Raw genomic sequence first — 25,326 nt, forward strand, 5'->3', positions numbered from 1 at the left:
CATCGTGGCTGGGCCAATGCAGAAATCAGACTTGGCTTATGGGGCTGACATAGATTCATTCCTAATGAAACACTTCTATCTAAGAGTGATTAAGCCAGCAGCATAGCAGAGAAATTACTCTAAAATCCATTGTTTTCACTGAAGATCTGATCTCTGGAGTTGTATTTAAAACCACTCATAGGTTTCTATAGGCTGACAGACTCCTGAAGAATGATATAAAACCTTTCTTTTTGTATTAAGTCCTATAGGAAATTTCCATGGCTACGTCACCTCCATGTTAAATTAGACAAGTGGTTCAGCACAGAAACAAGCAAAAGCCAGGCTGATTTGGATTCCCTATTGCTGGTGTTAGTGGCTGTGCATTAGATACAGCTTAAAACATAGTGCAGATTTGAAGCATGAAGGTAACATATATACACACACAGGGTCCTGTAAGGTGAAAAAAGCAGAGGGGGGAAAAAGAGCAGATCATTCAGTAGTGGAAAAGTATCTGATTGCTTAATGTAAACTGTGATTAGTGGCTCAGTGCCTGGACAGTGAGTACTTCACAGGCCCCCAAATACGGTCCCCAAATCAGCATGTGTGCTGCCAATCTGTCAGGCAGTCCAGATGTAACACTTTCTGGCATTGCGATGTCTTCAGCTGGTTTGTGTCAGAGCCGGCCAGTGCAGGGGGAGCTTTTCCAGAAGTTGGCTATTGAGTGTCTGTCTGCCTGGATCAAGGGTGTTGCCAGTTTAACATCCCAGCATGGGGCCACCACATCTGGCTGCGGAGCCATTAGGAAAAGGGAAAGGTGGGGGGTGTCTGGGAGGGGGCAGCCCCACAGGATTCAGAGTTAGAAGGTAGCCCCAAAAATGCCAAATGTCATCCATCTGAAAACAAAGGACTTTTGGAGAAAGTTGAGACCACCACACGGGGAAAGATTTTGAAGCGCTCAGAGCACAGCCCAAAATTCATACCTGGCATTAAACTCTCAAGTCAAATTGGGAGACCTCTCACCGAGCCTTTTCCTCCCTGTTGCAAATTGATATTCTACTAGCTCAAAGCCAGATGATGATGCTTCTTAAACCAGATTAATCTCCAGTTCATCATATCACTAGAGACCAAGCGAGGCAAGGGGTAGCAGCGATACTGAACATGTGCAAAGTGAACAAGATCCTGAAGTACTGGAGAGGGGAAAAAAGGAAGAGAGGAAACTTATTGGTTGTTTGTTTTTTTTTTTTTTTTTTTTTTTTTTTTTTTTTTTTTTTTTTAAATAAAGCATGAGTCTGTTTGATTTGGTAGCTTCAATTTTTACCAGTGCAGATGGGGGAAGAGGGGAAAAACCCATACAATAACCCTGGCAATTATGTGCCCCCCCCCCCAAGCACCATTAAGGTGGTTACTGTTGCACAAGACATCCTAAAGAATAAAGCTGTTCCCATCCAAGGGGCAAGGCAGCAATGCAACAAGCTGCAACAGAGAAGGGCCTAGAATAAGATTCTTTAAGAGGATCTTGAATCAAGGGTTAATTGTTTCCAAATGACCACTGTGTGGGAGACTATTATGGGATGGGACCCATTCAGTATTGGTTTAAAGCTGCTGGTTAGGTACCTTAAAAGAGGGCTAAGCAGCAGCAGCTGTTTTACATTTAAAGCGACTGAAGTGAGTAGTGAATTACTGTGGGAGACAAATGAGCCCATGACATGATTGGACCTGGGACGGCTCTCCCAAGTGGCCACTTGTTTCATGAGAAGTCCCACCCCCAGGCTCTGTATTTGAGTATCAAAGGCACAAATAGCACCAATTAATTCAGATTAGCCCAAGAGGGAGAAGAGACAGGTTGGCTGCCTGCAAGAACCCCAATTGATGTCATTTCTCCTGGGTTTGGGGTGCTTATCTGTGCTACCAGGCTCTCATCTTATTATTCCAGATTGTTTCTTGAGGAAGTCGTGGGGAGCATCAGTGTTAAGTCAGAAGCCAGCAAGGCCAGCAGAGTTGTGTTGGTGTAAACTACTTGCTAGCGATAAAAGCAAGAAAGGAGGCATCATGCAGTGGACCTTGTGGTTTCCATCTAGGAGTTAAGGGTGAGTGTGGGCCCTGACACAGTTCATTTTGGTATATACAATAAGTACACAATCAGGCTCAACTTTTCTGGGGAAGTCCCTGCCCTGCAGCATAAGGAAGATGTAAGATAGTTCAGCATTAAGAGCCTACAGATAGGGTAAACTGTCTGGACTATGTTTTACCAGTCATGGATTTCAACCCAAAATTCAGTTTCCAACAGCTTTGCAAGGCAAGCAGAGCTTCCCTTTAACCACCTATCGTTTTTATCCTTGTTGGTTTTCTTCCTTCTTTCTGCATTGGCCTCGATTTGTAATACTTATGTAGAGATTTTGCTGCCTCCCACTAGAACTTTTTCTCTCACCACTAATATGCAGCTGCAATGTGCACAGAACAGTCTGAGCACCCACTTTGGGATTCGACATTCAGTTCAGTGACACCAGGGGCTTGCGTCAGCCTTCCCAGAATCGAAAGGAAAAAGCAGTCCTACATGCTATTTACCAAACTGCATTAGTCAAAATACTGCATTTTAAAAACCCCTTAAGTTGTTATACATCATCATATAAGTCATCACAAAATAGTGAGCATGAATTCCTAAGAATTATGTTGACATGGAAATTGTCAGCAGAAGTGCTGGCAAATTTACTTCTCCTCATATATCTGTACTCATATCCTCCATAGAAATTAACATATTATAACGCTAATATTTCAAGGTAATGTTTTCTCTTGAGGATGCCATATTTTATCAGTTAATATCATCTGCGTAAAACCTATTCAATTACAGTATCAAGCAACGTGTGATTAATACTAATATCACCAATGTAATGGCAACTTTGTAAGGTATCATCGTAGCTGTGCAGGCAGCTGAAAATGGCAGTAGCAGAATAAAAATCACTCTTTTTAATTAAAAAAAGAATAGTTCAATGCCTGTGAAATTGAATGGCCAGTGATACCTGGAGTGCAGCCTACCCTGCCTGCAGAGTGTAAGTTGGGCCACAGATCTTAGTAGGATAAGGATTTCACTCTTCAGCTTTGAGCTCCATCCCTCAGATCCCTGCAACATCATTGAATATAAGGATGGGAGGGAGTTAATTGTTTTACTGAACCAGGAAGATAGCCACTCCTGATTGGTTGTTTTTATTTTTAATTATTATTTCAGAAGTGTTGTTGAAAAGCCACTGGATGGTCATTTATCTCTGCTTTTACCTACTTCCAGAAGAGCAGCACTTCAGGTACGTTGGACCTAGGGCAGAAAACTGCAGTAGTACAATAGATTATCAAGGTGCCTTTCCTAAGAAAGGAAACAATATTTTTTAAAAGAGCAGTGTCCCTGCTTTGTCCCTCTGGATCCTAGTCCTGTGAAGGACAAGGGTTCTCAATAGGAAGAATCCTGTAGGAGGCTACATAAGGCACAGAAATGAAGAAAATGGCAGGATATTATTATCAACTGGTCACAAAGCTAAAGCATCCAGAATTGAAAATGGCTGTAACACACCATTGCAGCTAGAATAGATTCCCTTCCCCCTTAACCTGCAGATTTGTTGCCAAAGCTGAATAGTTCTGTAATGAATAATTTATTCCAAACCGTTTCCCCCTTCACGAATTGTCAGAAGGGGATCATGAATTTTTTTAAATGTGTATTTTGTCTGTACAACTGATAATGTCCAAGGGGGTTAGAGTGAAACTGTGGGAATTGTATCTCATGTGAGCCAAGTTTTGAGAGCATTCTCTTGAACTTTTGCCCAAGGGTGAATTTCAGTCTATTCAGATAGATATGCCATATCATTGTGCGAATCATTTTGGGTCTGTAGCTCATCCACATGCATATTCACAATTTCAAATTCAAGCTGTCTTGACAGGATGCTTAGGTCACATGGGCCATATCTGTTCCCAAATTGGAAATGGGTAATTTGGAATCCGCTTTCCAGCCCCCACCCCATCCAAAATCCTCTTCCCACAGAAAAATCTGTGGCGTATTCCTGAAGTTCACTCTTCCAGCCGTGCTCCTGCCCACGTACCTCTAGGAGAGGATTCATGGGAAGTGCGCCAAACCTGGCTCAAGTGAATTGGTTTAAACTTTAGGATCATACAAAAAATATTTTGGCAGTATTCCCCCAATTTATTTCACCAGTTTAGGTAGATTTTACAAAGGCAGCTAAGCACAAAATGAAAAGGGGACTCTAACAATTCTGACTTGTAAACACATTTTGAGCAGATTGTGCAAAGCAATTCAACTAAAATTAGATTATGAAAAGTACACTAAGTAAAACTGTACTATGGAAATGTGATTAAATTAATTAATTGAAGAAGCAGCATTGCCACCAGCATGTGCTGGCCCTGTAAACTCATGAGTACATTTGTTCCTAGCTTTAATTCTAAAGTTAACATGAGTCAGAAATGCGACTTTTCTAGGTCTGTGATCCCAGTGAGTATTGTGACCTATTACAGTTTTTCATTTGATCCTTAATTTGAGTTTGGTCAGTGACACTTGCATCCACTAAGAATTGCTCTGGTGACCATAGATTGACAGATAGTTACAATCCTTACAGCATTTGTTTAATAGGTTTAGTTACCACTGTGGGTTGTTATTCAGCTAAGCCACTAAATAATGTATTTTTAGTTAATAGACAAATCTTCGAAGGATTTGTACAATGTGTATGACTAAATGAAGAAACCCATTATAATTATATGGTAATTTGTTAAAATCATCATTAATACTTCTGATGTTAATTATCTAATGGTAAAAAATTACAGAGGGTACAAGTAATTTGCCCTTTGTAATTGCTTATTAGGTTGTAGGATAATAATTTTGTTTTCTTTGCATGGAACTATTTATTGTATTTTTTTTCTGACAGTAGCTGAAGTATGTGTGAGGTCAAAAGCTCTTGGATACTTTTCTTAAGAAATGAGATCACATTTTTCGTGGAAGTTCAACAGAGTACATCCAACCATGATTGCTACATGCAGTCTTCACTTAAAAAAAAAGTTGGAAAAATCATGAAAGTGAAAATTACACTTTTGGTTATAGACTGGATGCACATATTTATATAAATCAACCATTTACATGTGGTTACTACACATTGCAAGGAAACAAATGAAGTATGCCTGTATTCCTGGTTCTGCCAGGAATTTGCTGTATGACTTTGTGTTAGATACATGACATGATCTGTAGTTCATCACAGCTGCATACGTGACTTCCAAAAAAAGAGCTAAGTGCCAAAAATTATTACAGATTTGGTTGGCCTTCACCTCTGATCATTTTTCCCACCTTAAGGGTGAGTAAATGATTCCTCAAATACACAGGCTCTGATTCACCTCTTTCCTCATGTTAATGAAGGGTAGATTTTAAAGGCATTTTTTTTCTGAGAAACATTTTCACAGAATATGTGTTAAACTCTGAATAACTTATTGGGAAGCATGGAAGGAAAAATCAGAATGTTTTGGTTTGTTCTTGAAACAAATAATTTTATTTTTTATTTCAGAAAGATATTTTTAGAACTAATTTAGCTAATCTTAATTACATTTTAAAAGTTTAAAAAATAATACCTGTCAACTAAAATAAACACTTCACGTAATGCAAATTTTTTTTTCTTCTTTTTTTCTTTTTTTTTTTTTTTTTTTTTTACCAGATTTCATTTCAGTCAGAAAGGAGGAATCTGAAGTGAGGGGCTTTGGGAATAAAGGAAGCAAATGGGAGAGCAGTTAGAGGCAATGGGGCTACTGGGAAAGAGGGGGCCCCAGAGTAAACTTCCCCTCACATTACTTACATATGCGTATAAACCACACTGCTGACGAATCACAGTTTTTATAGATAATCCGTGGGTGATACATAGGAAGATATGGTATTCATCAAATTCTGATCAGAAACAATTCCACTGAAGTCAATGGGATTGCACAGGCATAAAACAGATGTGAAGGAAGGAAGAGTCAGAATCAGGCCCGCTACACATGCACACAGGCTGTCAGGCATATATAGTATTTTGATATCAGTCTGGGAAAGCATCCCCCATTTAAACCTGGAGTTAAAGTGGACTTAATAATGAGAACTGTAAATATGGAAGTTGTCATCAGTAAAGCTCAACGAATATGTTTCCAGGTGAAAACTGATGTCTTGTAAGGGTGAGCAGAGAGTCTTCATCCAGCAAAGCATCACACATTGGCCATCGTGACAGCAGATTTTCTTGCAGAACGATGCCCAAATGGAAGTGATTACGTTGAGTGTAGGGGGAAGCAATAGGGCCATTCACACATAATCACAGAATAGATGTAGTTGGAGATGGGTGTTAGCCAACGTCCTGGATCCAAGTGTATTTGGATGTGAGAGAAGTTCAGATCTTGATCCAAACTTTGTTGTTCAGACCTGCCTCTCTCTGTCAGGAGGTGGCTCCTGGCCAGCTCGCTCTTCCATGAGTGATTCCACTTCACCAAATGACAGGTGGGATGTCTGTTTAACTTAGCAGGTGGGGGGAAAAAAAAAGCCCCATCCTTAAGTAGATGCTATTTTTGATGGTCTTTCATAGACACACAAGGGGAATAGGAAGATAATTAGCCCTTTTATGCCGCTTGTCCCCATATACCTCCAATTTTCAGATGTGCTCCTTTTTTCTGTGGTGATCCCACCATTAACTGTTCAGAGGGATGTTGACAGCCTCCCTTTTCAATGTTTTGCCTTTGGAAAGGTTTCGTGCTCTGCAGGCTGAGCTGTCTGGCACACGGCCATTGATGGGGAGCTGGAGTTTGCTCTTAAGTCCCAGTGCAATCATGCACTGTCTGCTGCCTGCTGTTACACAGTGCTGCAGGAGCTTAAAAAAAAAAGACTCCTCCAATCCTGTCAAAAAGACAACCGAATTATTAAAGAAACAGCTATTCAGGTGTTCAGAAGGACTGAGAAATGCATGGGCAGAAATTGTTGTCAAGGACTGATCTGCCACTTAGTCTGAAATGCAGTGAGGTAGGAGGGATGTAGATGTTGCAGTCCTAGCTTGAGTGTCTAGCCTCTCACTTTTTCACAGATCCAGGAAAATGGGCATAATCCTCAGAGAGATCTGCATTAAATAAAACTGCATGCAAGATTCTGTCTTCCACAATCCAACCATCTGAGATGTAAGCAATGCCAGCACCCACAAACAGCAAGTTGAAAATCCTCTGACACCTGGAGATCCCCAAGACACTTTGGCAAGGTAGGGAGCAAAGTTAATATGTGACTTGTTAATGGCAGAACAAGAGGAAGGACAAAGGTCTCTTGGCCATGTGCCTTTTCCACCTCTCCCACCCTGTTTCTCGATAACTCAAAACTTATTAATATTTGCTTGTTATTAAGCATTAACATATCTTAACCTTAGCATAAGTTCATACCCTACCGATTCCTGAACACTCACGCTAATTCTCTTTTGGTGAAAGACCAGTAATTTCAAGCAATTGCCTTTTTGGCTACCCATTTTCTGAACTCTGAGAAGACTTCCGATGCAGAAGACAGCTAGCCTTCTTTTGTCTAAAAGTCAGATCCTAAATTAAGAACCAAAACCACAAACCAGCCTTGAAAACTTTGGCATGCTCAATCCCTTGGCATGTCATTGCCTAGAAATTACTTAGTCGCAGCAATTTCTAGATTCCAAGACTTCCTACTGTCTAGTTTATCGACTAATGCACCAGACTTCTCATGTTAACAACTTCTGGAGCACTGCTTCATCGATACAGAAGCATCCTCTGTTAAGGTGGTGACATAATGATACACTTGGCTGCTTTTTTTTGGGGGGAGAGGATGCTTCTAGTGCCTGGTATGCATGAAAGGCTTCAGCCCTTGCAGCTTCCTCATCCTCCCTGTGTTGCCCTGCCTGACTCTGAGGTTCCTGTTAACCCAGCAGCTTGGCTTAAAAAAAACAAGTCAGCGTTTTGCTTGCAAGACTTATTATATTTTTAATAAGAGATATCAACTCTTTGAAGCCTGCAGTGGGAAAAAGTGTAGAGGAAGCTGGCTAAATTGACGTGAAGCACTCTTTCCCTATCTCCAAACAAGCTTGCTAGAACGTAAAACAACACATCCCGCATTATCCAGCAGCCTTCTGAATGAACACTTTCCGCCCTGTGACAGAACGTAAACTACTTTAGCCTTATTCTCCTCCTGACAGACCTTCTAATTATCTCAGCTGTTTACAGCGCTCAGGCCCTCTGCTACCAATTTCTCCATTATTCTGACAGTCAACAAACTAGACCTATTAGAGCACAGCACAATTCTTGCCCAAGGCAGGAACTTTGTGAGACCACAAATCGTCTCGGTATTAAAAGTCGGTGCATAAGAACTGCCCTCAGCTTTAGCGCTAAATTGCTGGTTTGGAGACATTCATTGCTGTATATTGTATTTCCACTATATTCCTCTTTAATAGACTTCGTGCTGAAGTGTGTAAGGAGAGTTTTAAAGCCTGAGGTGGCAAGTAGACCCTTTTTCTTTTTTTTTTTTTTTGTTCCATTTTATATATTTTTCCATCTTTTTTGTTTGTCGTCTTATATTGCAGGTTGGTTCACATACATAAAACAACACTGCAGTCACACAAGAATATCTCACAGTTAGTGAGAGGCACAGATTTTGCCATTATAAGTTAAACAACAAGGTTTGAGCAATACCAGATTTGTTTTTCTTTGATTTGTATTTGGCTTTGGCCTTAAAATTATTTCTTTCATGCTTTGGAATATTTTATTTTCCTATTTGGTAAAGCTAACCGGTTTTGTTCTTCTAATCTGCTGCTATCAAAGTAGTCAGGGCCAAATAAGAATAATAGATAGAGAAGATTACAGTTTCTATTAATAATCTGCATGCATTTGTTTAAGCAATGTTTATTTAAGGTTCAGAAAGCTCTCAGAAAATTGTATTTATTAATTAGTGTACACAACACTTTATAAAGTATTTATGCATGGCCTATCTCCAGACTTCTCTCAGACTGAGCTTTTACAGAACCAGGGATTTATTTTGACTAAACACATTAGAACCATCTGATTCAGGTACACTTGTATCTGGGACCTGGACTAATTTTCAATGTTATCTTAAATTCAAGGTGTCTATAGGTATATATTAGTTTCAAATCTCTCAGGTAACCTACCAAGGTGTAGAAATAATTCCAGGTGTCTAAGATACACATTATTATCAAGCTGATATTCATAACTAATCCTAACAATCAGCCCAAACAGCAAAAGCTCCAAAAACTGTTTTCCAGAGCCATTCAATTGATTCTGATTCAGTTAGGAATACACTCTCAGCAAATTTCATTCAGGCTTCTATTTGCCAAGCAAAAGTGGTTACATTTATGAAAAATTAAAGCTTGTAAATTGAAAAAAATCTTTTAAAGACAGAACTGAAAAGAAAATACATAAAAAGCACACACCATTTCAGCTAAGCGGCAGGTTGGAAGAAACATGTGCTTTTGCTGAACTGTGTTACCTCTGCCTGGTGGAATGCCGGAATATAAAATGACATGTTATATTAGATTCTGCTGAATTTAAATTCTTCCTTCGAGGCATTTATAGTGAAATAAAATATTTTCCAATGAAGACTCTTTGAAAAGTGACATTGCTTTCAGCAAAACCTTCCTGAAGACAACTTCCAGTTTAGTGAATTGTTATCTGGCCTATCACAAGAAATCAGGTACTGGACATGCTTATCATGGACCAACAGAGAGGAGGCCTTAGCACAGGATTTGTGGTACAGACCGTTGCATTCCTGTGAGATCAGTGTAAGTATTGAGGCATATTTAACTCAAATGCTGACCAGTTAATGGCTTTAAAGCGTTCAAAGTTCTTAAGTTCTTCCAAACGTAGCTTTGAAAGTGAAATGCATCTGTGTTGTGTTGTGGTTTTGCATTTCATCTTCCAGGATATACTAATTTGGGCTAAATACTGCTGTGACTTAGTAAAAAAAAAAAAAAACTAAATCATCAGTCCACATTGTTCCAAACCCAGATAACTTCAGGAGAAGTAAGTGAGATTTGCAGTTTTGCTGATGAGATTAGGAACTGTTTTATTGATTTCCATGAAACTTGCATGAAATGGAAATTAGCACAGGCTTTAGTAATTTATCATCCTTTTCCTGTTTGATTCCAAAATATGGTTTCCTGTTCAGAAGAAGGGCATGTTCCTGGGTCAAGTCAAGCTGAAAGTTATCGGACCCATGATGGCACTTCTAATTGGCTTTGGATCAGACTCTCTAACTGGGGTACCCTGGATTACTGCCTGCCTGAGGACTTTTTCTGAGCACAGAATACTCATGTCCACAGTCTTAACCATGTCTTTCTTTTGCAAGCTGGCAGAAAATACTGCTTTGTGTTATGATAGTCAAGAAGGAGTCAGAATACAAAATGGAGACCTTGGAATTCCATTGACCATTCTAGAACTGGTGTCGCACAAAGGAAAGTAGATAGGATCATTGAACTTAAACATGGATGCCATGAAAATTGGTTAATATTATTTTTAGAGGACCTCTATGTAAATAAACATATTTAAATATATTTAAAGTAGTATATCAGATGTTGCTTTTTTGTTTGCCTTTTTTAATCTAAAAAAAAAACATGTTGATATAAGTCTTTTTTAATGTTGACCTTAATGAACAAGTTTACTGGTAAGTATTTTCAGAGTATGTTGAAGTAAACAAAACACAAAGTAATTGAAAGAGAATTTCAAACTTGCAACCACAAGTATTTGTAGTGTAGACCAAAGTCTAAGCTTTGGGTTCATACAATTATGGTATCAAAATGTTACCATATATGTGGTCAGCTCAAAGGGTGTGGAATGACATTCAACACGTCAGCCAGAATATTTGTAGGCATGTCATCATGTACTGCGATCTTTTCAACTCCCACAAACTAAGCAAGAATTGTTAGCAAATCTTGGAAAAACAGACAAGCTTCTTAGTAATATAATTTGGATATTCAGGATAGAGTGTTCCTTCCTCTGAGACCATGCAGAGAATCAAGGAAGTGCTGGCATTAGAGGCTGTTTAACACACAGCCTATCTTAATTGTTGCTTGAGCCTCCATGGCACTTTTCACAGTTAATATATTCATTTTGGCAATCTAGCCAGTGGTGTATTTAGGAAATTGCAGTTTTCCTATATAAAATTTCCTATTCAAAATATAACTGGAAAATATACTAATTCTTCCCTATTGCATACCATAGACTACTGAGAGACAGTTTTAGCTTTATCGTTTCTGATGTGGACTCCTCTCTAGCTCCTAAATTAATTAAACGAAACCAATGGGATAGATTAAAATTCACATTGGCTTCAGGAAAAAAAGTAACCCTTGTCTATCGCAGGAGGCTGGCAGCAACAGATTACAGATTTAGGAAGCCTTGTTCCTGGTCTTTTCTACAGTTTCATTAAAAAACATGCACGCTAACTGTGGAAATGGGAGGCAACCTACAAAAAATGTGTTATTATGAGAGTCTGAGACATTGTATTTGTGCATACAGCAGGGAAAACTTTATTGAAATGACTGCTAAAAGCAGCCCAAGAGCAATGTGGGGAATGAGAGGGAGGAAAATCCAGAGCCAGTGTCTCGTAAGGAGAGCAGTGGAGTTGGAGTCAGACGTGCAGAAAGGAGAAGAGGTGAGGGTCAGAAAGATAGAAAGGAGAGAGAGCAGCACTGGGAGAAGACATGAGAAATTAGATCAGAATCTAAAAGCACTCAGGAGAGCAAGGGAAAAGGCAGAAATTAGAACAGGAGCTAAGAGGAGAGCCGAAGAGGCAATAAAAACTCAAGGAGGAGAAAGAAAAACTGCAAGATGAAGGGAGGAGGACGAGAAAAAAAAGACAGGAGATATATATGAGGCAACATAAAAGGCCCTTGACCTCCAGTTTGTAAAGGTGACGTGATCTGTGCTGTGGAAGAAAAGAAATACTTTGCATTTTTTGAAATGACCATGAAGAGAGAACCAGGCTACATCTCAGAAATCAATATCGCATTTTATGCCTGCTGCACCCTTCACGAAGAATCAAGACAACATTGATTCAAGTAAGTAATATTTCATTGAAAACTGATCTTTGATTGCATGGCTGTGAAGGGCTGACTCTGAAAGTCCCTCTGCGGTGTCTGTGCCGAACAGGTGTCATTTTCAGGATTGTGTTAGAAGTGATGTGGCTTCATTCCCGGTCCGCGGAGCACGTGGAGAGCAGAGGACACGTCACTTTAGTCTTTGAGAGCAGATGATGTTGCATCAGAAGGACTGGCTTGCTCTCTAGGGTCATTAGTCTGTGTCTGATGGTGTGCAGTGAACAGTCTGGAAGGTTTGCTTTGTGGCTGTATTCATTTCAAGTGGTTAAACGATTATTTTAAGATAATTAGAAAAGCCTTAGACCGATATTTTAAATCTGCTTTCCTGATCAATTGTAGTGGTGTTAGAGCTGGTGTGCAGTCATGAGGCAAAGGGCTGTCTCTCTGAGCTGTGAGGCCAAGCTCTGGTAATGGTATTAACTGTTTCTGAGAATTTTATCCCCAGTGTTTTAGAGTGTAAACCCTCTGCTTTGTTTTATTTCCCTGGCCACTAATTCCCTTGGGAAAACAGAGTCACTGTTTATTTTGCTAGCAGATCTTGAAGTGTTCAGCATCCTCATACCAGGAAGGGTGATGGTGAAGCAATTTATCATAAAGACCTGTGTTGGAATTCGCTTTTGGAAAATCACTTTCTTATCTCTATAAAACCAAAGCATATGTGGGCAGAAGGATATACTGATCAGGAGGGGCAGAGATTTTTCAACAAAAACTTCCATGGATCTCATTGCAAGCCAGCTTGACCCACTCACAATATTTAGCCATTTGAATTAACTTAGAACACAAACGTGGTATAGATTTCCGACTGAACCATGTCACAGCCCTTTATGGGCATCACACAACTCAGAAACACTGCAGGAGATGTACTTCTACTGTATTGCTTAGTTCTTTGGGACAAATGGAGGAGCCTCAAACCTCCTGCTACAAATCATGGCAGGTAATTCACCACCAGGGAAAACTGCAGTGCAGATTTCATTGTCACAAAACAAAGTGGTTAGGACCATCTCAATGAAACCAAACTAGGCACTTCTGTTTCAACAATGTCAAAATATTTTGTTTGCATTGAAAATGCATAAAGAAAATATTTCTACAGCTTATCAAACTGTCATTGAAGAACCAAGGACTCCCTACCCCAACTGGGGGTGAAAGTAAACCTTGAGAGATATATTGTGGGTCCATAAATCAGTTCTTCTGTTAACTCAGTACTCCATTGGTGCAGTACCTTGTTGTTGCAGAAATATGACAACTGCAAAGTCATTTTCAGTATTAATGAAAAGAAAACCTCTACTGAGAAGCTGATAGGCAGTTGTTAACAGGTCTGTGAACCTGTTCTTGAAGATGAGCTTACATTCATGGGAACATGATGGTCCTATCTCTAGCAAAGATTATCTAATGGAAGATATACAAAGTCTTGGCCTTTGCAGAGAACAACCGGGAATCCTGAACCACCACCTCTTCATAACAAACTTATTCTCCCCAGGTACGGAATACTGTAGGACTTCTCTAGTTTCTGTATAATCAGAAGCTAGTCCATCAATGTGCAGTGTCTCTTTCAATATGTCACCTCACAGGACAAGTAATCTGCATTTCAAGTGAAATCTTGAGTTTCACAACTTTTTTCTCAAAATAAAGACAAAGTGCTGGTAATAATACACATATTTACAAATAATTCATTTTTTTTCTCATGTATGCATGCTCTGTACATCCTTTCACTCTTTCCACACAAATGTAAAAACCTCATTTTGGGTGTTTTCCTGGTATTCAGTCAAAGTACATCTTCACAGATGTAGCAGCTAAAACACTAAGAATGAGATCAAATTTCACATTAATGCTGTATTAGAAACAGGACAGAATACAGTTGTATCCAGGGTATTAGGGTTTTCTGACAAATACAATTGTACCCTACCTAACTTGCTACAGGACTTGGGGATTCTTCAGCAAGCAGAACTGGTAGTTCTGAAAAATGAATAGTAATGCCAAGTCAGATCCTTTGAACAGAGTTTCAAGACAATATAGTTATTGTTCAGTAAAGAGTCTAAAAACAGCTGACATATTTTGAAAACAAGTGAATGAGAAAGATATTTTGCAGTTTTAAAAGCAATACAAATGACTTGTGGCCTAATAAAATGCCACTTAAAATTATTCTGCATATATGTGTATATTCACATGTGCATGCCTATGGATACATTAAAGAGACAAAAAAAAATAACAATAGTTGCAAGATATCACCAACAAATAATGGTTAAAAAATGCAGTGCCTATTTGTCATAAATATAGACTACTGATGAAAACTGTTTATCACATTTCTGCCTACTCTAAGCCTAATACAAATGTGGAGAGCGTGGCATGACCATTGAGCTGACATTAAAAGCTTTAAATTGAATTACATTGGCAGAAACCTTCAAAAATTGTCTTGGGAGGAGAAAAAAATTGATGACAGAGTATAAGAGATGTATGAAACTCAGAGCATTTAGGAAATGTTATCTTTGCTGTGTGATGAGAAATGTTTCTAATTGCACTTACAGGGTGCCTTTAAGATGTGCTGTTTTTATTTAAGCAATGTTCTTTATGATATGTTATAGATTATCAGCAGAAATATATAGGCAAAAAAATGCTTAAGATACATGTTTTTTGCAATGATCAACTCATCCATTTTCATTGTTCAATCAAACAAATTGTAAAGGCAAAGTTATTGAATCTATAGCAGCAGTAGGATAAAAAGAAGGCATCTTATTGGTTAATGAAGAACCTGTACTGTACTGATAGACGTGATATCCCAGTGCTCATGAGTGGTTTTGTGTCTCATATCACAGTCAAACTGTATGGATTTGCTGGTACATCTGCACCTTACTGTATGTCAAATGTTACTGCTGTTCTTTTCCTGGATGCTAATTAAATCCAGTAATTGGGATGCAATAAGAATTACTGTATGTGGATTTCAGCATTGATAATGTCTGTGCTGCAAGGCTTTCCCAACCAGCACTCCATGTTCAAAGTTGTCTTTTGCACATAGTGAAAACCAGATATAAATGCAATGGAATTTCTTTCCTTGCATATTAGAGAATTATAGTTAACTCCTCCTGTGTCATAGACTCCCATAGATTAATATGTCTTGAATAAAATCTCAGTAAGAGGTATCTTCTAAAATTACAATACTTCCCTAAGGGTCAAAGCTCCTGTGCATCACATCCAACCAGCTCTTTTTGTCTCGTTTTTCAGCTGTTTTCTAGCAGAAATTTCAAATTTCTTTGCTCTGTCTCAAGGTGTGTAGCCAACTATTTGAGAGGGAGGTCATATCTTTGCACACAGGATGGCATTTGCACATGGGACTCAGACTGTGAGTGATCTATTGAGTATTGGAACTTGATATAATTTATCAAAACCACTCTTTGTAAAAGGATACTGGTACTTTCTACTTGCATATCACTCTGCATATTAAAAATGTTCTGCAAACACATCTCCATTACTTTTGCTTGGTATTTAGTGTCCTTACCTTAGAAGTGGAAAAAAATCTAGAGCGTAGAGATTTTCTGGTGACCTCACAGATTTATTCCTTACCACAGACCGTGAATCAAGAGTTACAACTATAACAGCTGTGTCAATTCATTCAAAGTAAATATTCAAAAATACATTCATCTGCTAGCCTTAGGTGGAAATAGAATGAACTATTTCTTTGTTGTACACACAAGAAAATAAAATGGTTTACCAATATCCAAACTGGTTAAGAGTGAAAACTGACCAGATCTGAATTGTTATCTCTGACATAAATTTGAACAGGAAAAGGATTTGTTGCAATGGAAACTCATGCTAATAGAATAAAAATGATGGGAGTTGTCTGACCAAAGTCAAACTCAGTGGAGTCCAGGATGACTTAGAACCGTTCAGTCTGCATCAGGGAAAATGGACTAGCTGAGGGAAATAACCTCTTATTCATTTCTATATTTTTGTCAGCAGCATTAAAAATAAATAAACAAAATAGTGTATAAAGACTTTCCTGACTTTCTCCAAATGTAATCAGTTGACTATGTGAGTATGTTTCAGCTTCATTGCTCATATGCAGAAAGAGCAGGGAAGGGAACCAAAAAAAAGTTACACTAACCACCTCCTACTTAGGGTTATTATGTTGCACTCACACACTGAAGTTTGCATTTTAATTTCTTTCCAGGAGCATATCCACCAGTAAAAAAAAAATACACAATGAGTAAATAACCCACCAAATCTTGTATATGTAAAAGAAAAGGAAGACAAATATTCTTTGGAATGCAAAATTGGTTTCAAACGCAGTAATAGAGAGGAACTCGTAAATAAAAACTTAGACAGAAAATGAAGAACATCATTTTAACAGAGAAAAGGCTCCTTGGTAGGAACAGAGATCTGGTTGCTAATTGTATCAAAAGACACATGTAGCTCTGAGCTGAGTTGTGAGGAGCCATCAGGAAAACCAGAGGAAGAGTACAAGTCGTGGGCCAAAAAAGTCATCCTGGGGTATTGCAGATGGCCCAGAGGCTGTAGGTTGGGGAACATAGGATTAGTTTTGGATTTAATGGCTTCATGTAGGCTATGCATACAGTTAATGCATTAGACTCAAGAGATCTAGGGCCAAATTTTCCTTTTATGAATACTTATTCCAGAATTGCTTTGTACTTAAAATGAATTAAGAGTATAGTTTTTTCAAACTGAATCATTATTTCTCAGTTAAAAAAAAAAAAAAGAAAAAGACAGGGCTAATAATTTTCAATTAGTTTCATCTTTAAATCAGGGAAATTATGTGACCTGTTGGAAAAAAAATAATAAAAAAATAGTGTACTTATTAGCATATATAGACATTTTGCCCTGGTATAGCAAAAATGAATCAGCATGCGAACATGCAGCACATTAAATCCTTCTCATTCTTTGAAAAAATCCTTTTCAAAGTTGTTATTTCAATAAGCTATTAATTTCTGGGCTAAACTATGTGCTAAAGTGCCAAAAAACACCTTGGAAAACATGATATATTTCATTCAAAACAAGTAAACTTAGGAAAAAAAAACCCTACCTTTAGGCCGAAGAAATCTTTATAGAGCGTGTTTTGGAATCCCTTTAGTTAAAAGATTAATGATTTTTAATCCAACATGCTGCATTTTGGAAAAGAGTGAACAAAACCACTGAAAATATTTCCATCACCTACTTCAGTGGGTTCAGAAAACTCAACCTGAGATGAATCGTTCTTCACCTTTATTTCCACCAAACTTTCTGGTGTACACAGCGATTAAAGGCACTTTCTGGTCCCCTGCAAGTGTCATTAGCCCTGTTGTGTTGTGGGAAACTCAGTCACAAAGCCTATGGGCTACATGGGGACAACAAGAGAAACACAGTTTCAAGAGCAGTGGCCTGATGTCTCACAGCCACCACTTCCAGCACATAATAATAATTAAAGCCTGGTTGTCTGTCAGTTTCGGACGATTCCCCCCTCCAATTTAATCCTGTTACCTTCTGGAGCAAGTAGCAGAGGACCCCAAATTTTAAAGAAGAGTCTCAGACCGCAAGTCAAGAAATAATGTACTCTTCATAAGTGTACAAAGAGGCACCAACCGATGAAATTAATAGCTTAGGGCATTGTGAAGTATTTATTTTTATCAGGTTTTTTTGTATTACTGAAATTTAGACAGATTTTTTTTTAAAAAAACTGTTTCCTCAGATTACACACACACACACTTAACACTAGCATAAAGGTAGTGCAGTATGTTACTTGGTATGTCTCCCTTTAAAATATAAAGCATTGGCCTCCTATAGAGGAGTTTCCCACCACTCCTGGGGAGCTCGCAACTAATGAAGCCAAAAAAATATCAGGGTTCATTAGGCATGCGAGCATCCTGGTAAAATCAAAGATCACTCTGGAACCTCCTCAAACATGTTATAGTTACCGTTAAAATCATCATCATAGTATTTGAGGTTAGTAAAACATATTGCTTAGGCTATAAAACATTCTAAACTAGTATCCCAAATGTCTTGCCTCAAGCAAGCACTTAAATTAAAGTTTCAGACAGCTGGCACTGGAATCAAAATAACAGTTTTGCACAAAGAGATTGGATAAACACGAATATTGTTTTCATAATTTATTTTGTCAATGTGCAGTATTGTGCCTTGATTTATCCATTGTACTTGGGCATGATTTCTTTTACTTTTCAACAGGTAACTACATTTCACTGTGGTTTTTACAGAAAGAAATCCTAATTGATCTGCTGCTCTTAAATAACCTAATCCCTAATTAGCTGAGCCTAAACATTGAGAAAGGCAGCATTGTGTGCTTTAATTAATTTCCATAATCTGGAATTTTTGTTTGCTGGCCTCATAAGATCTTTTGGTTTTCAAGGAGAGGCAAACATAACAACATCACTACTCAGCGTACAAAAAAAGGGGGCAGTGTTCTGGATATTTGATACAGCATGATTGCAATAGCTACAACCACATAATTCTTAATTAAGACTAAACCCATTTCCTATTTACCTTGAGTAACAATTTTAAGAAGATGTTCTTCCTGCGTTTATTTCTGCTCAGCTCTCCTGTCTCTTCAGTGCTGTGGAGAGAGACGCTCTCCATCAGTTCTCTCTTTAGACCAGACCTTCCAAACAAGTAGCATGTTGAAATATATAGAAAGAATGTATCAGAAATGTACTGCAGCAATCTCTTAAGCAAACATGCGTTTTCAGAAACAGATCCCAAAACATTCTATATATAAATACCCTCTTCCAGAGCCCAAATGCCTCTTCTTGAAAAGAAATCTCAAAAAGACTTCTGTGTGCTTTTGCCAAGTAGCTAGCCAACAAAATATCCACAAAAGGCAAACTCTCATCCAAAGGTGACATAAACAATTAGAAAAACAGAACCGAGGTTAAGAAAAGCTCCTGCTGTGTTTGGATAATGCTGGAGTGTGAAAAGGCATCCTCATGATTCATGGTGCTCTTTTGTATTGTTTTGTAGCCACTTCTTAAAAAAATATTTTTTAAAGTTAAAAAAAAATCTAATTTTGATAAACACTTTTCCTGTAAGGCCCTTTGAATATTGTCACTACAGATCTTTCACTGAAATGGGAAATGAAATTATGATATTGTCCAGAGCTGATTTCTCCCACCTCTGTTTACCCAGCCATAAATTGGAGATAGATAAATATATTTTGTATATACAGCATTCACCTGCTTCACAAGGATGTTACAGAGTTTACGATGACTTGCAAATGTTGAAAGTGCTTAATGCACAAAATGCAACTCCAAAAATATAAATTAGGAATTTCCTGTATTGAATTTGGTGGGATCAGTGTAAATTTATTTTACCTAGGTGACTGAGAGATAAACTGATCATTGTTTATGCAAACGAGTTGTGTGGTTTTTACTAACATGAAGAATGGTCAGTCATTCTCACATTTGTAAAAAAGATTTATCAAGCCAGCACAGACCAAGCAGGTGCTGTTCAAGGTTGCCCTTTGCTTCCACACCTGCTGTAAAATAATCGTTGCTTGTCTGATGGGAAGTCCACATGGAACTCTGACCACCGGGGCACCAAAAGACACCACTAACCTTTCAGCTCTTGAAGGCAACCCGTCTACCATCACCTGTGGCCTTTAACAGAACCTGACTGGACAATTTTAAGACTTTGCACCAATGAAAGCAACATTTTGGACACTAATCAAGGGAAGAATGAGATGTTGAAAATGTAAGAAAATTGCCTGTACTGATGTGCAGCCTTTTTCTTTCCTTCCTTGGACATGTCTCTGTTGCTTTTAATTAAGCTCTCAGATTCATAGCTTGGAGATCTTTAATAACTACAGAAAATGCTTGCGAGGCAACTTTTTCACTTCTAAGAAGGATCCTTATAATAAATGTTACCTTTTAATTTATAGGTAAACTTAACCCGATTTTACCTTTACAGTAATATATTGCATGGCCATTTGTGTGCAACAGACTGATGACATAAAATATTTTAACTTTTAATAAATGGCAAAAATGTTGGATTGCACACCTCCAACACACCGTAAGCATAGTGCCTGCTGATGAATTAATCTAATTAACAAAGGTGAAGGTTTATAATTGGGGTTAACTAGAATTTAACTGGTCATTGTTCATACCCCCCACTGCATTGTCCCCTAAGTAACTCACTCTGGTAGCCCTCCATGGTCCCTCGACCCCAGCATGAAACTCAGGGATCAAGCAGCTTCAAGGAAAAGTAGATATGATCATATTTCCAAGACTGTAATAACAGCAGAACTTAGTGGTGTGATATTTTTATACTGTTTGGGAAAGAGACCCTATTTTTTCTTACTCATAAGCCCAGAGTATTTTTAAATAGTTCAAGTCCCTGTAGTACTTCACAGTTTGCAGCGCAGTTTAAAAAGTAATACATCTTTTCTTAGATGTACCCCAGATTCTGCCTTTTAATAGACATGATAATGAGATTCTGTGTCTTCATTTCCCAGTGTGCAGAAAGCTCAAATAAATCTTTGATTGTTCACAACCCTGGAGAAGGCTCCCAAGCCCAGGAATGTAATGATGTTTCTCTAAACAATCATTGCTAATGAAATTTAAGTGTATTTAAAATATATAGAGGTGTGTGTGTGTATATATTAGTACTATCAAAATTAGGTTTTATTCATTTTGCTTTGTAAATTTTAATAGGATAGCAGTAAACTTAGCTCTCAAGAGATTAATTTCTAGGAGAAGGAATGTCCTGAGTTATTTATCTGACCTGCAAGACATACATTGAGCTTCTGCTTTTGAGTGAACTCCCTCTAATAAGGAAATCAAGGGATGTTTAAAAGAGCCATTCAGTGACTTCTTCATAAGATTAGGGACCACATCCCCACACCACTGCTGAAAGCATCATGTAGCTGACTACAGTCAAATTGCTTTAATAATTTTGAAAGAACAAGGTGTCCAAGTAACTCGAAGGAACATGAAAGGGCAAAACAAATAGGGGACACAAGTATGGGAAGTAAGGGTTAAGAAACAGAGTTAAGATGTTTCGGAATGAAATAAAGGGTTACAATGCTTCAGAATGAGAACTGTGAGGTTTAAAACAGGTTTTATTATCTGAGCAGCAGTTTAGTTTTTTTAAATGCAGACTGAGTCAAAAAAAAAAGTATTTCCATTTCAACATCCTTTTTAAGGATTATATGTAAAATATCCCACAGACTGTTCCCTCTTTCTGTGTCCATGCTACTTGCCATTGCTGCATGCTGGGGTGTTACACACATGCTCACACTTGTGCAAAGTCCCTTGTACCCATAGCTGATGAGACTGCTAATGGGAATTCCTTCACAGCAAAGGCATGGAGAAACCAAAAGAGTTAATCATCAGCCTTAAGACAACAGTCCTAAGACAATACTGAGAAGATATGGCACTCAAGATGAAGCTGTGGCAACCAGGCTTGGTGGCTTATTGTAAAATCCAAATAGCTTATTATAAAATCCAAACTTGGCAAGATTCGGTGAAATGTTACTCAATATCAGTCAAAATCACAAGTATACCTGGGCTTGGCTGTACATGATCTAGGCACCTCTAAACTTCTTTGTCAAAAAGATTAAATAGTTTGAGGGTTTCTGGCTACTGTCAGGCTTGTGGGTATCTGCATTCCAAGAGAAAACTTTTTATAGGAAGTTGAACAGCCATCAGCATTCACCTGTTGAGTCGCTGTTCTGCATAGTTTGACGCAGTCTGTTGAATACAATTCTGGATGTTCAGCAAAGACACACATAATATTCTTGTCCTCAGGAAAAAATGCTAATGACTTACACCCTCTGTAGTTGTTAGGTTTGTTTCAAAGAGAATGCAGTCTGAATGGCATCACTTGTTTAATTTCAGAACTCAAATTTGCCAACAGAACTTTCAGTTTATTTCCTTTCCTTTTGTATTTGTGTGTATCCCAGTCATTTTCAGGAAACAAATTATCATGCCTATTTCTAATTTTTACCAAGAAATTACATTTTTCAGAAATGCTGAAGGAAAAACATTTCAATTGTAATGCTCTCCATGTCATAAAGAAGCTTAAGAAGACTTTGGACATCACTGACTTCTAAAGATTGTAGCATAGAGGGGCTGACAGAAGATAGAAACTTGCAGAGCTGTAGGGAGGATAAAAATCTCATTCCTAGCCAGGAGGAGAAACCCTTGTGCATGAAGGGTGGAGGGAAAAGCAACAGGAGAGCTGCCACAGCCTTGTCTCCCCTGGAGATCTGTGCAAATCCCATGTACCATCCACCTGGGACACTCTACCTGCTCCCAGATTCTCAGAGTATCTCTGGTAGAGATTAGTAGCCTAAAACAACTAATTATTTTCATCTCCTTTCAGATTTCACCTTTTTTTTACCTCCCCTTTCCACCTTTGACCATACATAATCTTTAAAAATCTTACCAAGAAATATTTCCCTGATCTGAAAATAATTCCCTCTGCCCCACAGGTGTGATGTATGATAGCATCAGTATTCTCTCAGAAACATTTTTTCTTTCTTAAGAAAACCAAACAAAGCAAAGTTTTTTTTCCTGACTACAGGATGGAGTTCTCAGAGCTATTAGTGTTTGGTTCTGATGTGAAAAATAGATAACCAGGCCCTTAGTGGTGCTAAGCTAAAATTACCCTATTGCCTATACTACACTTTACGTACGATGAGACTATGTTTGGCCCACAGAGCAATCTCTCGGATAATTTTGACTTAAGTCATGTCTCCTTCTATTTAAACAGTGGCAGATGTCACAGGAGAAGTTGATATCTCTTGGAGCCAAGATTCAATACCATCAAATCAAGGTAGATTTTATAACAAAACTTGATAGAGTGGGCTTACCTATTGACTGGAAATTTAATAACGACTCAATCCATTCCTCAGCCTTAAAGGAGGTTTCTCTCAATTCTCAATTTCTTTCTTCTGCATATGACTGAAAGTGAATCAGAGAAAGGGAATCAGAAAAAGAGAAGGGAGAGGGGAAAAAAAAAAAAAAAAAAAGAGAGAGAGAAAGAAAAAGAAAAAAAGAAAGAAAGAAAGAACGAACAAATACATAAATACCCCCAAAGCCAGTTAATTATTGGAGTGGTGCTGAGTAATCAAGAGAGCTGTGGCTGACTATTGTTTACACAGGCAAGATGGTCTGGGAGTCTTGAACTCAGATATGCCAAGACAGCAAAGTTAAGACCTGGTCCTATCTGGCAAACAGCTGCAGTCTCTTTTTAATTAACAGCATATTCCTGACTTGGTTCAGGTTGTGTGGATGGAAAGGTGCTTCCCAAGGAAATCAGAGTAGGGACAGAATAGGGAAAAAATGGAAGGGAAAAAAAAAAAGGCTGAGGGGAAAGGTGAGTTCAGGAGGGCAATGAGGCGGGGGTTAACAATGCTGCTTAAGATCAAGGGCTGAAGTGCTGAGATGCTGCCAGACTTGAAAACTTTAATTTACTGTCACTGTTAGCCCCCTTTGAGGTTTATGGTGGTATTTATACACACAGCATCAATCACATGAAACAAGGAGGGGATTTATAGTTTGTTTTAAAGACTGCAAATGCAATGTAATGCAAATAGCATGCCTCATGGGCATTTACATTTAATGGGAAAATTACAGATGCAAAAGATTGGTAGAACAAATTTTAAATTGACTTTATTACATCTAGTGCTTTTCAGAGAATACTATTAAAAAAAAAAAATACACGAGGAGATATGGTAATGGAGTTCTACACTGTAGCTTGACAGCTTAAATTCCACTTAACTGACTTTGCTTGCATCTTTCTGTTTATATTATTTCTTCCAATAAGTTTGGCTGGCAAAATCTCTGAATCATAAACTGATTAGAAGCTTTGATTCTGTTTTGTTTTCTTTTTGAGGCTGGAATCTTTAATGTGTAAAGCTGATTGTATCTTGATAATGGTTTTTAACTAAGATTCATCATCAGAATTTCTTAGTCTAGACCCACTCAGGAACAGCTCTTGAAATCTATTATCACCTTAATATGTGACCATACTTGCATTCTCATTAATTTGTATAAGCTTCCATTATCACCCCTATATGTCTATAGATACAATAGAAAAAGATAGCTGCATTACCTTGCTCACGGATGGAGTGAACATTCAGAACTAATCACAGTTATTTGTGGAAAGCCCGTCCTTTCTCAATCTAATTTTATTTCCCAGTATTCCCATGTGGCTCCAAACACTTCTTCTGGAATGAGGACTGTTTGCTGTTGGGGTTGAAGGTTGTTATTATCAGTTGCCGACTTATGGTAGATCCATCTGAAAGGTGTTGGTGGGCCTCAAACTCACCTTCAGCAGACCAGATGAAGCCCTGATCCAAGCAGGTGCAACTCTACTTGCTTCAGGGAAGCTGTGCCCAATTACTCAAGGGTTGATTTGTTTTTAACACCCTGCAATGATTGCTACATTCCCCTCCCATTCAGGCCTCAAATGAGCAAATAATTTAAGGTGGTTTTTAAGCCCGTTGCTATTGAGCAAAGATTGAAGCACATGTGTTGGTTTTCAGTCTGTTTTAAAGCCAACAGCACAGCAGCCGCTCTACCTGCAGAAACCTGCATTTATCTGGCAGGAGCTTTTTACCAGTCATTTCTTCAGACTTCCAAACCTTTGCTGTTATACAACACACTGCCCTTGAAACATCTTTCTAGACCTGCTCATTGTACTGTATTTTAGCCATGGTATAAGCAAAAAATTGACCTGGCCTTCGAAGAACATAAAACACTAATGTGATTACTAGAGCTAGCTTGGCCTATTAGGGTTGCATTTCTCCAAGATTTCAAGCAGAACCTCCAAGAAATGCCATCCTCTTTCTTTGTTTCTGTTCATCATGATACATAGCCATACATCCTTGAGATACCCTTAAAAGCCGTGACTAAAATGTAGAGGATTTGCCATTCTTAGTGACTCAACTAGTTCTACTGAACTCAGTGGAATGGTTATCATCATCTACAAATACCTCTCCAGAACTTTCTTCTGTATCCCTACTTTCAGTTCCTGTAGCTCTCTCCTTCATCTAATAGAGTAATATCTATAAGAAGACTAATAACAAACTATGTGGCATCTCAGTGCATTTATTAGTGAGGAGCTGAGTCATTTCCATGTTTATTCTTTGTCCAGTTCTGAAAGATATATTCTCCGGGTGTTGTCACCCATAACACATACATAATGGCAGAGAGCAGCCTACATTAACATTTGAGCTAATACAAACATGCACTGTTTAAGCAATTCACCTGAGATTGACGGCCTGGCTATTGTGACTTTTGTTTAA

General features: G+C 38.3%; 3 long non-coding RNA genes across 3 annotated transcripts in view; 2 read left to right on the forward strand and 1 right to left on the reverse strand.

Annotated features, from left to right (window-relative positions):
- The first annotated feature begins 1,318 nt into the window (after window positions 1–1,318).
- LOC110356565 (uncharacterized) lies at window positions 1,319–10,504 on the forward strand. Its single transcript, XR_002409855.2, has 4 exons — window positions 1,319–2,066; window positions 3,203–3,275; window positions 7,056–7,223; window positions 10,154–10,504. It is a non-coding gene; the product is annotated as an uncharacterized LOC110356565 (long non-coding RNA).
- A 430-nt stretch (window positions 10,505–10,934) lies between these two features.
- LOC110356560 (uncharacterized) overlaps window positions 10,935–25,326 on the forward strand; it is a 143,278-nt gene continuing 128,886 nt past the window's right edge. Inside the window, exon 1 of the long non-coding RNA XR_010475392.1 lies at window positions 10,935–12,041. This is a non-coding gene — a long non-coding RNA (uncharacterized LOC110356560). The remainder of the gene's footprint in view (window positions 12,042–25,326) is intronic.
- Window positions 11,487–24,971, reverse strand: LOC110356564 (uncharacterized). The gene is made up of 6 exons (XR_002409843.2): window positions 24,348–24,971; window positions 24,132–24,265; window positions 22,888–22,978; window positions 18,564–18,678; window positions 13,984–14,033; window positions 11,487–13,878 (listed from the first exon to the last, which is right to left on the reverse strand). It is a non-coding gene; the product is annotated as an uncharacterized LOC110356564 (long non-coding RNA).

The sequence above is a fragment of the Columba livia genome, chromosome 11 (assembly GCF_036013475.1).
Source record: "Columba livia isolate bColLiv1 breed racing homer chromosome 11, bColLiv1.pat.W.v2, whole genome shotgun sequence".
Taxonomy (NCBI): Eukaryota; Metazoa; Chordata; class Aves; order Columbiformes; family Columbidae; genus Columba; species Columba livia.